Genomic DNA, 12,570 nt, shown 5'->3' with positions numbered 1-12,570 from the left:
TAAGAAACTTCTCACAATTATACACTGTTTAGAAGAATGAGACTCTGAACTTCAAAGTATCTCTGAGTTTGAGATAGTCACAGATTATAAGAATCTCAAATACTTTATAACTATTTATAAACTTACTGAATAATAGATGCAATGATCTGAGTTCTTAAGCTGCTTTTATTTTACAATACACTACTGTTCTGACAGTCAGAACTTGATGATAGATGTTCTCTTACAATGAGAGTAAGACATGTCATCTGATGTAACAGATACTTACTGAATGAACTGAGAGCATCAGCTCTTGAATCTGAAGATACTAGTTAATCAAGATAAAACAGCTCACAGCACTATATATACTTCTCTGATTAGAACTATCACTGATATCTCAACTTCTTCTGAACCTATATTAGATGAGCTATAGTATACAGCAGCTTAAACTGATGAACTTCTTTAAACACTTACTGAAGCAGTATAATAAGAAGCACTCTGATTTTCTTCAGAATTACAAGTAAGAATCAACATCTCAGAATATTCAATTGATAATAATAACACTCTATAATTCTGTGAATGACACTGAGTTTCTCACTCTGAACTCTTACATACTTGAATAATGTAAGAGATACATGATTCATATATAACTGATCATTCAGACTATAAATAACTGTATAGAATGATCTTCTGAGAATTCTATTAATCTGAGATATTAAATAGTATCAGACACTTTATCTGAAACTGCAATTACTGTTCTTCTATTATCTCATGAAAGAACTGTAGAAAAGATCTACTGAAATCACTTAATATTTCTAATAGAATCTGATAAGATATGATAATTGACTTCACTGTCAATCTATCTAAGAGTAAGAATTGTAGAAACATTCTGATTATCATGAATCAATTAAGTAAAGATGTAATATTGAAATCTTATAATAAGATAAATACTGAATAAGTCACTGAAGTCTTTCTACAGAGCTCATTCTATCAGATATATAAATTACTGAGATTCATAGTATCAGATCAGAGCTGTTAATTCATGAGTACTCTTTGAACTAGAATCTGTCAAGTTCTCAAGATTACACACTGTCTGTTAACTGTCTATCACTCTGAGACTGATAGTGTATCAGAATAGATAATTCAGACTGTAAAGAATTATCTTCATAAGTTCTGTAATCACTTATAAGATGATTGACATGATCTTCTTCTATACACAGAGATCACTATCAACAGTCAAGATATTATTTCAATAGATGTAAGCCTGTTCTTTCTTACACACAGATATTACATGAAAGTGTTGAATCTTCTAGAGATTACACAGTTCATACTGAATTCTCACAGTTCAATTCAGATTGCTGATAATATAGTAATAAAGCTCTGAGATATCTGTGATTGAGCAGAGATCTTCATGATAACTGTGAAACAAGATTAAGAGAATCAAATCAATGATTATCAAGATCTCACTGAATAATATAAGATAGAAGATCTGATATAATTGAATCTTAAGAATATATAAATTACACATTCATTCTGTACACTAGATTATCATCACATCAGATATAAAGTAATAGAAGTTCTAGATAGTCACAACTATCATCTTGATACATTATCAGAAATTCATAATGTATTTTATACAAGCTTGCTTCACTGTGCTGTCACTGATTCATTCTCTTCTCAACTGACTTCTGACTGACAACTGCCAGGAATCATAGAAGAAGATAATGAACTTGAGTGAGAGATTGAAGAAATTCTTGATAAGAGATCACACAGCTGCAGCTGATAATATCTTATGAAATAAGTCAGCTATAATCAATCAATCTAAACTCTGAGTTTTATGTTATCTGAAACAGTAGCTCTTGACTGATGAGAACTGCTTCTGAAAAGAGAGGACTAATGTGGCAGACTGCATCTGATCAATCATATAGACTATTCTGTTACACTTCACAGATTTCATATACACTCTGATTCTCAGCCATTCTCAATTGCTGATTCTTGATCACTACAAACATGTACACTCTGATTCTCAGTCATTCTTAATCACCGATCCTCGGCTGCTACAAACGCGTGTATATTCTTCCACCCCGAAGCTTCATCACATACATATATAAATATCTATCTTAATCACTGATTCTCGCACTTTCTCTTTTCTTTCTTCTTTAATGTTTTTATCTTTGTTATATAAGATCTATAATATTATACCGATCTATTCGGCGTAGGCCTCTTACACTGATAATTACTATATTAATAATTATAAGAAGCTGAAGAAGAGAAGAAACTGAGAAGATATCTTCTCAAAGTTAACTTCTCTTCTAATAAATGTATTTATAAAAGATAAAGAAGAGAAAGAAAAGAATTGATAATTCTCATATTTTTGAGTTTATATTATAATTACAATACATACTCTGAATGAGAAGATATTAATAAGATATCTACTCAACTCTGAGATGAATACTAACTTCATATTCTATTTCTTTTCTTTAATAAAGAGTTGAAAGAAGATAGATTTATCAGACTATGTGAAATTTACTGATGAAATAAAATGTTACTATTTTAGCATAATTTAAGCAAAGTATGTGATCACAGACTTAGAAGAAATCTTTAAGAAGAGTAATCTACTTCTTTACATAGTTAATATTATAGATAAGAATATTATTCTAGATCTTCTGTAATTAAGAGAAAACAATTCTCTTATTAACTAAGTTACTTAGATGTGATGATACTGTCTCTCTGATAAAGAGACAGTGATAGAGAAATCTGAAGAGTTTCATTAAAAGAATCTTAAGAAAAAGATTGAGTTGATATACTGTATAGCAGGTGATTAAGACTTGAAGATAGATGAAGAAGTTATTACTCTTACTATAAGATTAGCAGCAGTATTTATCATTGAAGATAAATGTATACAATATCTCTTTACAGATTTTAAGAATATCTTTTTAAAAAGAGAAGCAGTGAAGTTTTCTGATATCAAGATATAATATAAGATTTATCTTAAAGATGATATAACAGTGCTATACAGATCTCTTTATAACTTATCTGTAAAGAAATTGAATATTCTGTGCAAATATCTTGAAGAAGCACAATCAAAGAACTGAATATATTTATTAAAGAGTTCAGCAGAGATGTCTATACTCTTTATACTCAAGAAAAATAATAGACTATGTCTATGTATAGACTATAGAGGTCTTAATAAGATAACAGTTAAGAATTACTATTTATTACTATTAATTGATAAGATAATTAATTAATTATCTGAAGCAAAGATATTCTCAAAGATTAATATACAGAATATCTATTATAGAATCAGAGTTAATGAAGATAATGTTTAAAAAACAGCTTTTTATACTAAGTATAGTAATTTTAAATATCTTGTTTTATCTTTTAATCTTTGTAACACTTCAGTCATCTTTCAGACCTATATAAATAAGATGCTGTGAGGCCTTGTTGATATCTTCTATATAGTATATCTGAATAACATTCTAATCTTCTTAAAATCAGAGAAAGAACATGATACTCATGTTTGAGAAGTGTTGAGTTACTTGAGACAGTATTAACTCTATACAAACACTGAAAAATGCTCATTTTATAGGCAGAAGATTGATTTCTTAGATTATATTGTTAAGATGAATGATATTTCAATGAATAGAAGCTGAGTCTCTGTGTAAGAATAAGTACTCGCAGGCAATTATTCGGGTGTTTGCAGCTTGGCGTGATATATACTATTAACTACTAGAAGTATTTATGATAGAAAGATAAAATATAGAGATTAAATGTATAATAGTATTCAAGCTGAGTTATGAATAGTATTTATAAACTTCAGTCTATATAGTTATGTATAGTCAAGAGCTGCTAGCTCTATTAATTATATGAGAGATAGAAATAGAGATAAAGAATCTGTAAGAAGTGAGATTTCTTACATATCTCTCTCTCTCTAAGACTTTGTCTGTGAAGTCTTGCACTGAGTAACTTCATAGAATCAGCTCAGAAATGCAGTGATACTTACTAAAAATTCTTCATATCTATAAAAAATCTCAGTGAGGAAAAATTCCTTGTTACTATGAAGAGAAAAGAGTCTATTACTCAGTTTCTTATTTTATAAGATTTTTTATAATTTACAGATTCTTCTCTAACTATTATACAGATTCATCTCATATCTTTTATATAGAAGAGTTTTAGTTAACTCTTAATTATTTTCATGAGATTCTTGTATAATTATTATACAGATTCATCTTACAGATGAATCACTCTCTGTGAGATCACTCTTATTAAAGAGAAGTATTTATAAGTTAATCTTTTACTCATTCTTATAAATTATTGTTCTTTAACACTGTAGAATTATGAGAAATTTTTCATTCTTTTATTAACTCTGTAAAATTATAGAATTAAGATATTCATAATCTATAATCATTCTTTATAGTTATATAGAAAGATTCAGATCTGTAATTTATAATCACTCTTATTTACTAGAGTAATCTGACTGTTCTATAGAATCACTCACAGTGTAAGCAAATCTCTCTAGAGTAGTATAAATATCTCAGATCTGTTTATGAAATCTTATCTTCTTTTTTCTTTTTCTATAACAGCTTTTATTCTTATAAACTGTGAGTATTCTCATTCATTTATGAAGTATTTTCATTCAGATAATAGAGAGAGAGTATTTCTAATAATATCTATATATTAATTCAAGAACTTCTTAAGAATAAAAATTTTTTCAATTTTAATATCTTTATAAATAATATCTGACTGCTGCTGAGCTTTTTATAAGTGTCTCTGTAACTTCTCTGATCACTTTTTACTAGCTGATAAAGCAGAAATATCACTGCTTATAACTGTGTCTTTATCTCTCTCAGTCTTATCACTGCATCTGATCTTCAGACTAGCAGCTAATTTCATGTCTTTCTCAGATCAGTCTCTGACTTTAAGTAGTGCAGTTCTCTTCTTTACTGTAAGTCTTCTTACAAGTAATTTCTTATAGACTCTAGCTAACAGTTCTTACAAAGCTTCTGATGTTATCAGTATCTTCTGCAGCTCTGTGAGCCTATGATCACTTTCTCCCTGCCTGCACAATCTCTGATCAGGTATATGTGAATATGTCTAGTTTCTCTATCAATGATTCTCGCGCCGCGGCGCATTTCCGCAATCTCATTGTCAATGAGAGATGAGTGTCGCGGGTGTTGAGAGTGTGAGTGTGAGTTTTCTTTGTTTTTTCTTTATTGACCTCTAAATTGTGTTCACAGCTCTGTTTGTTTTCTTGTTTTTTAGCTTTAATAAGAATATAATTTTCTCTTTTCTTGTATACACTGCAGACTGTTCATCTCAGTAGAAACTCATTATTTTATAGACTAGAGTTTGCAAATGACAGTGTTAATATCTTTATCACAATCAGATTCTTAGCAAAGACTGCATTATTCTGACTTATCAGAATTCACAGTATGAAAGTTATGTCTCAGCTTCTGCAGATGTCTTATCTGTCTGAATAATTCTCAAGTGAACTTATTCATCTTATCAGAATACTCTTATCACTGAATCTTGAATCAGAGCTCATGATCTCATTTCTCTAAGTTAATAATTTCTTTGATCTGATATTCTCTTTCACTCTCTAGTACTTTATAAATAGAGTGATAAGTCACAGAATTCTCTTCTAAGAATTTCTTATATTCACAGAGTAAAAAGATATAAAAAATATTATATATCTATAACTCAGATAACAGTTTTAATCTGTAGAATTATAAGCTAATTTTCTTCATAATCTTATAAGATTCTGTCTGTAAGAGATTCAGCTTCTTACTAAATCTCTATATAATAATGTTTTCTAGACTCAGTCAGACTCTATTATCTTTCTTAAAACTCTTTATAATATACTTAAAGTTATAGTATCTCTTCTGATACTCTTAAGTCTTTCTCAAGAATTTATAGACTTTCTTCTAAATATTCTGAATTCTCTCAGTCTGTTCACAGACATCATCATACTCTATAGTGTACTTTTATAAGTTTATCAAGATCATCTGTGAATGAGTTTCAGTGAGTATCTCAAAGAGAGTTTTATCTGTGCTAATATACTTTAAGTTGTTGTATACAAACTCTGTGAATAATAATCAATACACTTAGTTATTCTGATTGTAATTGATAAAGCACTGCAGATACTGTTTTAATATACTCATCAGATATTCTATCTAATCATCTATCTGTTAATGAAAAGCTGTGTTTAGATCTTACAAGATCTTCAGTATAGTTATTAGATCAGATTAGAACTCTTCTATAAAGATTAATTCTCTGTCTGAGATAATATTCACAGATAATTCATGCAACTGAATCATATCACAGACAAAGATATAAGTCAAATTCTTTGACTTCAAGTTCTTGTGAGTAAGTATAAAGTATGCTATCTTGATAAAGTAATTCACTATCATCAGTACACTGTCAAAGCAGGCATTATATATGTTCTTACTTTCAGAGAGACTTATAAGAGTATTTATTTCTAGCTGTTCTCAAGATTTCTGCAGAATGAATAGAGAAGTAAGTTCTTTATATAATCTGAATTACACTATCTGCAAACTCTGATAAATAGTATTAGAATTCACTATCTTCTTCACAAGTTCTTATATCTTCAGTTAGAAGTATTTTCTTATAAGTAACTTATGAGTTCTAGTATCTGTAAAATGATCTGCTAGAGAAGAGTCATGATATCTTTTAATAAGTTCTATGTATAGAAACTCATTTATAGATATATAAATTTAGTTCTCTCTTTATAAAAGATTATTTAAGTCTCTTCAATTCTTTATTTCTACAGAATTGATCTCTGTTATAAGTAGTTTCTGAATATACTAAGTATATTCATTCTTCAGTTGTAGTTCAGACAATCTGAATAGAAGATCTTATAAAGACTTATACTCTGTTTTCTCTTATATCAGATCTTTCACAGCACTTCTCAAAGTCTGTAAACTCTTTAGATTATAGATACTCTCTTCAAGAATTCTCATAGAGATTCTCAGAGTGTTAACTCTCAGTGTTATAGAGAGTAGTTATACAGACTTCTTCTCTTTCTCTTCTCTCTTCTCTTACAGAAGATTGAGAGACTCTTTAGTTAATCTCTTTATAACACTCAGTCTGAGTATTCTGTGAAGCTTTTCTGTCTTCTCTAGTCTCTCTATATCTGTTATTCTGGCCTTATTAATATAGTCTGGCCTGTGAGAGAGTTTATTCACTGAGTTTTTAGTTTTCTTAATATATTCTATCTTGAATCAGAACTTACTCAGTCTCTGAGCTTAGTAAATCTATCACTGTGAGAGTTTCTTGATTAAAGTAAACTGTTGTAAGCTGTTATAATCAGTTCTAACAGTAATCACTATTATAAGACTCTCAAAGTAGTGATATTAGTAGTAAAAGAATTTCACTATTATAAGAAGCTTCTGATTATAAATATTATAGTTAATCTTCATAGATTGCATCTTCTGTAAGAAAAAGATCACTGAAACTTAGTTCTTATTTAACTGTAGTTATAAGACTATTTCTGAAATTGTAAAAAAGAAGATATCTATCTTTAATCTGATTAAAAGTAAGAAATCAAAGTGAAACAGTATTACTATATCTGTAAATATCTGTTTCAATCTTATAAAGACTCTATAAGCTTCTGAGATAAGAAAGTTCTTACAGTTCTCTCTTCTTAATAATCTTTTCATTCTCTATTTACAGAATAACTTCTTCTTATTTTCATTCTTCAGCATGTCTGTAAGAGTTAAGAAGATTCTTATAAATATAAAGATAAACTATTTATAGAAATTCACAAAGCTCAGAAAGATCTGAATCTTATAAATACTAGTTAACTCTGATCATGATAGAATAGTCTTAACTTATAAAGATTTCATCTGAATATCATCTGTGATAATTATATATTCTAGAAAATTAATTTAGTAGATACTGAAGTTATACTTTATAAGCTTAATATACAGTTCTGTCTTATCTAAGATCTTTAACATACTTTATATATACTCAGTGTGTTCTTTCTTCTTCACAGAGTACACTATTATATTATTCAGATATATTATTATGAAGATATTCAGATATATGTGAAGTATTTTATTAATGAAAGACTGAAATACTATAGAGATATTAGTCAGATTAAAAGACATCACTAGATATTTAAATAATCTCAGTACAGTTCTAAAGACAGTCTTTTATTCATTCTCAGACTGTATTTACAGCTATGTATATATATTAATCACATTCAGTTGTGTGAATATAACAGCTCTTATAAGATGATTAATTACATTCTCACTCAGAGACAGAGAGTAGTAGCTCTTTGTTATCTTGAAGTTCAGATCACAGTAGTCTATATATAATCTGAGATCTTTATTCTTCTTCTTTACAAATATCACAGAGACTTCTGTGAAGATCTGTGAAGATTGAATAAAGTCATTCTTCAGATTCTTCTTCACATAGATTTGCAAGATCTCTGTCTTATAATGAGAGAGCTTATAGATTGATTCTTAGAAGGGTTTCTACTCTTCTATCAAATCTATTATCAGATTCTTCTCATAATAAGAAGAAAGCTCAGCTATCTTTACTGAGCTGAATATCTCTGTAAGATCTCAGTATTTCTCTAGTATCTGAAGCTCAGTTTTCATGATTATGAGATTCTCAGATACTTGTAAAGTTATTATATAGATGAGCTTATCTTCTCTAATCAACTCTACAGTATTAACTGATTCTATCTCTGTGAGTAAGTCTGTTAACACTGATTGAAAGTATAAACCTAACTCACAGACAGCTATGTGCAGATTATGTCTTTAAAGTTATATAAGTTCTAAATACATGTTATCTATAATATCTGTGATAATCACAGTTTTCACAAATCTTCTTCAGATTTCAGAGAGATCTTGTAATTCAAAAATAGCTCTTATAAGTCTCTTAGTTCTCAGGTCTGAGTTCTTACACTCTGCTTATTATAAGAGCAGATTTTCAATTTCTATCTTTCAGCTTATTCATTTTATAAGCTTTAGAGACATCACAGTGATCTGAGATTCTAAGTTTATTAATACTTTTCATACTTGCAGAATAGCAGTACTACAGTGCAGTCTCTTTTCATAAGTAAGTATTTTCATCAGAGAAGTAACAGATTCAGATATTAGCTTCAAGACTCTTAAGAAGACTATTACTGACTCTGTTTATAACTTCTTAAATTTCTATTTTGATTTGTCTGAACAGTTTATGTGAAGATATTCTGATTTAGAATAGATAAAGCAGAGTCTCTTTTTCTTAATCTCTCTGTTATACACTCTGTTTATAAGAGCTTATAAAGCTCTCTCTTTCTACTCAGCAGTCAGATATAAATCTCTCTGTATCTTATTATCTTTTTCTAATAAATCTGTTCTCTATTATTCTGATTCTTACAGAGCTGATCAGTGATTTACTCTTCACAGATCTGTGACTCTTATAGTGATCTGTAAGCAGTGAATGAGAGTCATCAGTTTCTTCAGAGTTAAGAGCTTAAAGTCTTACTCAATGAGCTTATTCTGTATATTTTTATTTAGCTTCTTTATAAATATCATTATTCAGATCTTATTTCAGAGCTCTGTTTTCACAGATCTTAATTCATATTATAATTCTATGAAGTACTGTGAGTAGTCTTTATCAGATTTCTCATCTTCTTTTCTAATATTAATAATTATAACTCAGATGTTCTCTGTTCAGCTTACAGAGTCTCTTAACTTATTCTCTAAATAGATCTTAAGAATAGATCAGTGAGATCTCTTATAATCATTCTTTAAATAATTCAGTCAGTTCTTAACTTCAGTGTAATAGAGATCTGTTATTATATAGATAACAGCTTCTTCATCTTTCATATTACACAGCTGAGCTTGTAAGTCAATTTTAAATACAAAGTTATAAAAGCTTTTATAGATTGTAATTTAATAAGTGATCTTAAGTAATTATAACTTAAGAAAGTTTCTTTTCAGTTTATAAGTATCTCTGAAGATTATGTCTAGAGACTCAGTTTAAGAGTGTTTACAGACAGTAAGTATTTCTTATAGAAAAATAGCTTAATTCTGTAAGAGATGCTCAAGAATGTTCTTCACTAAGATTGATTTATTTATGAGTTTAAAGAGTTTCTCTATCATAGATGCAGAGAATGATATTTTATAAGTGATTAATAAGTTCTTTAAGACTTCTTTTATAAGAGTTATTTATGATTCAGATGACTGCTTCTGAGTGTCTGCAGTAGAGTTTGCAGAGATTGAAGTATGTGAGTTTCTAGTTCTTTCAGTTATAACAGATGATTACTGACTGACTAAGCTTGAAATGTAAGAATAAGTACTTGTAGATGATTATTTAAGTGTTTACAGCTTGATATGATATATACTGTTAACTACTAGAAGTATTTACAGTAGAAAGATAAAATGTAGAAGTCAAATGTATAATAGCATTCAAGCTGAGTTATGAATAGTATTCACAAACTTCAGTCTATATAGTTGTGTGTAGCCAAGAGCCGCTAGCCCTATTGATTACATGAGAGATAGAAATAGAGGTAAAGAATCCGCGAGGAGCGGGATTTCTTACACTCTGTCATTGAGAACTGACTGACGCTATGAATGTACTGCGAGGTGTAGATGTTTCTGAGATTTATGAATTTCTATAGATGATTCATCTATACATATTCATGAATTACTGTCTCTCTTACAGATCTGTTAAAGAGAAGTGTGAAAGATAGAAAAATAAGACTGTTTACTCTCACTCAAGACACTGTGCAGATGTTTGTGAAATTGAAACAAGCTTTTACAGATATTATAATACTGAATCACTTTAACTCTGACTTACTCAGTCAGTGTGAGACTGATATATCTAGAAATAGAGTCTGTGAAATCTTTTCACAGTTAACATCAGAGATCTTTTAATATTAAAAGAATCAGAGAATAATCACTTCTGAAGAAACAGATAATGAATTGTCTGTGAGAGAAGACTTTTTTATAAAGTTTATAAGACACTGTGAATAAAGATCAGTGATCTTCTTTTTCAAGAAATTATCACTTATGCAGAGAAGATATGATATTCATGATCAGAAGATATTAGTAATTATCAAATTCTTTAAGATCTGATAATATTATCTTCAGAATAGTAAGTACTCAGTATAAGTTCTCACTGATTATACAAATCTGCATTACTTCTTGATAACAAAGAGCTTGATAGAATGTTAAGTCAGATAAGTGAAGCTGCTTTCAGAGTATGATTTCTATATCTGATACTATTTAGATTGACTTAACTCTGCTAATATGCTATCTAAATAACCTGATTATAATATTGTTAATGTGAAGAAGAATTCTATAAAAAAATCTCTGTTATCACTGCAGAAGAAGCTGACTGCAGAGAGTTAAAATTCTCTGAAGCTTGAAAATAGTGCTGAAAAAGCAGCTGTGTAACTCAGTATAGAAGATGAAAGAAAATCTGAATTTCTGCAGAGAACTGACACTGAAGATCATGAGCTTCTTATATCATATCTTATAATTATTGAATTGACAAAGAATAAAACAGTCTACAATCTTTCAATCTGACTATTTTTGAAATTCATTGATAAGTTACAGAAGAGAAACATCTCTACTACAGCTTGAATTCAGAAGTTGAAGAAGAAAGAATTTAATTTGAACTTGAAAGAGACAGACTCTGAGCAGAGTGATACTGCTAAGAAATCAAGTTATTGATAATTAGAAGAATGTGAACTTCTACTGCTAAATGATTCAGTCTTCATCTCTTGTAGCAGAGTAATGTGTTAGAAGTTATTAAAAATTCATTATAATGATTCTCATGCAGAGTACTTTGAGTTAGAGAAGACTGAGAAGCTTCTAAAATATAAATATATTTAAGACAAGCTCTGAACAGATGTTAAAGAGTATATTAAAACTTATAATATCTATTAAAGAATAAAGATTCTGTGATATAAGTAATACAGTGAGTTGATATCACTGCCTGTTTTAAAGAGTTTATAATAGAATCTATTAATGAATTTCATAGTTGACCTGCTGAAGTTGACAAGAGTCAAAGAATATAACTTAATTTTAATCATTGTTAACTATTTCACAAAGATAATCAGATATATTTCTACTTATAAAAAGATTAAAGTCTCTGAATTGACTAATCTGTTTTTAGATATCATCATTTGTAATCACAGTGCTCTGAAATCATTGATAACAGATTAAGAATTTCTCTTCATCAGTAAGTTATTATTATTATTATTATTATTATTATTATTCTTTCATTATACTCATATGCAAGCGGAGCTTATGATGAGTCCTTGCATGATGTTAAATACAGGTCAAGTGTTGGTTATACAGGAGGAAATACAAGTGTTGAGACCATGCCAAGATAACAAGAACATAGGAAAATACAAAGAAGTGACAATTAGATACATGCGATAATAACTTCTCAGCCCAGGAACATAGAGTGATTCATTGAAGTGATTTGTACACCTCTGTATTTATTAGAAACCTGAGGTGCTTGAGTTCCGGATTTAATGTATCCCCTGCGGGTTTCGAACTCACGCGCCTTGGTTTCCCACGCCAAGGCGCTACCAGGTGGCCGCATTAACCATTCGGCCACCGGGGC

The 12,570-nt window shown here is 29.3% G+C and overlaps 1 pseudogene across 1 annotated transcript; it reads right to left on the bottom strand.

Moving 5' to 3' along the window:
* Positions 1 to 12,481: 12,481 nt before the first annotated feature.
* BDBG_16753 lies at positions 12,482 to 12,570 on the bottom strand (annotated as a pseudogene). Its single transcript has one exon. The product of its transcript is annotated as a tRNA-OTHER (tRNA).

The sequence above is a fragment of the Blastomyces gilchristii genome, assembly GCF_000003855.2.
Source record: "Blastomyces gilchristii SLH14081 genomic scaffold supercont1.4, whole genome shotgun sequence".
NCBI classification, from domain to species: domain Eukaryota; kingdom Fungi; phylum Ascomycota; class Eurotiomycetes; order Onygenales; family Ajellomycetaceae; genus Blastomyces; species Blastomyces gilchristii.
Note: the sequence above shows the minus strand (reverse complement) of the source record. Positions and strands in the feature narration are given on the sequence as shown.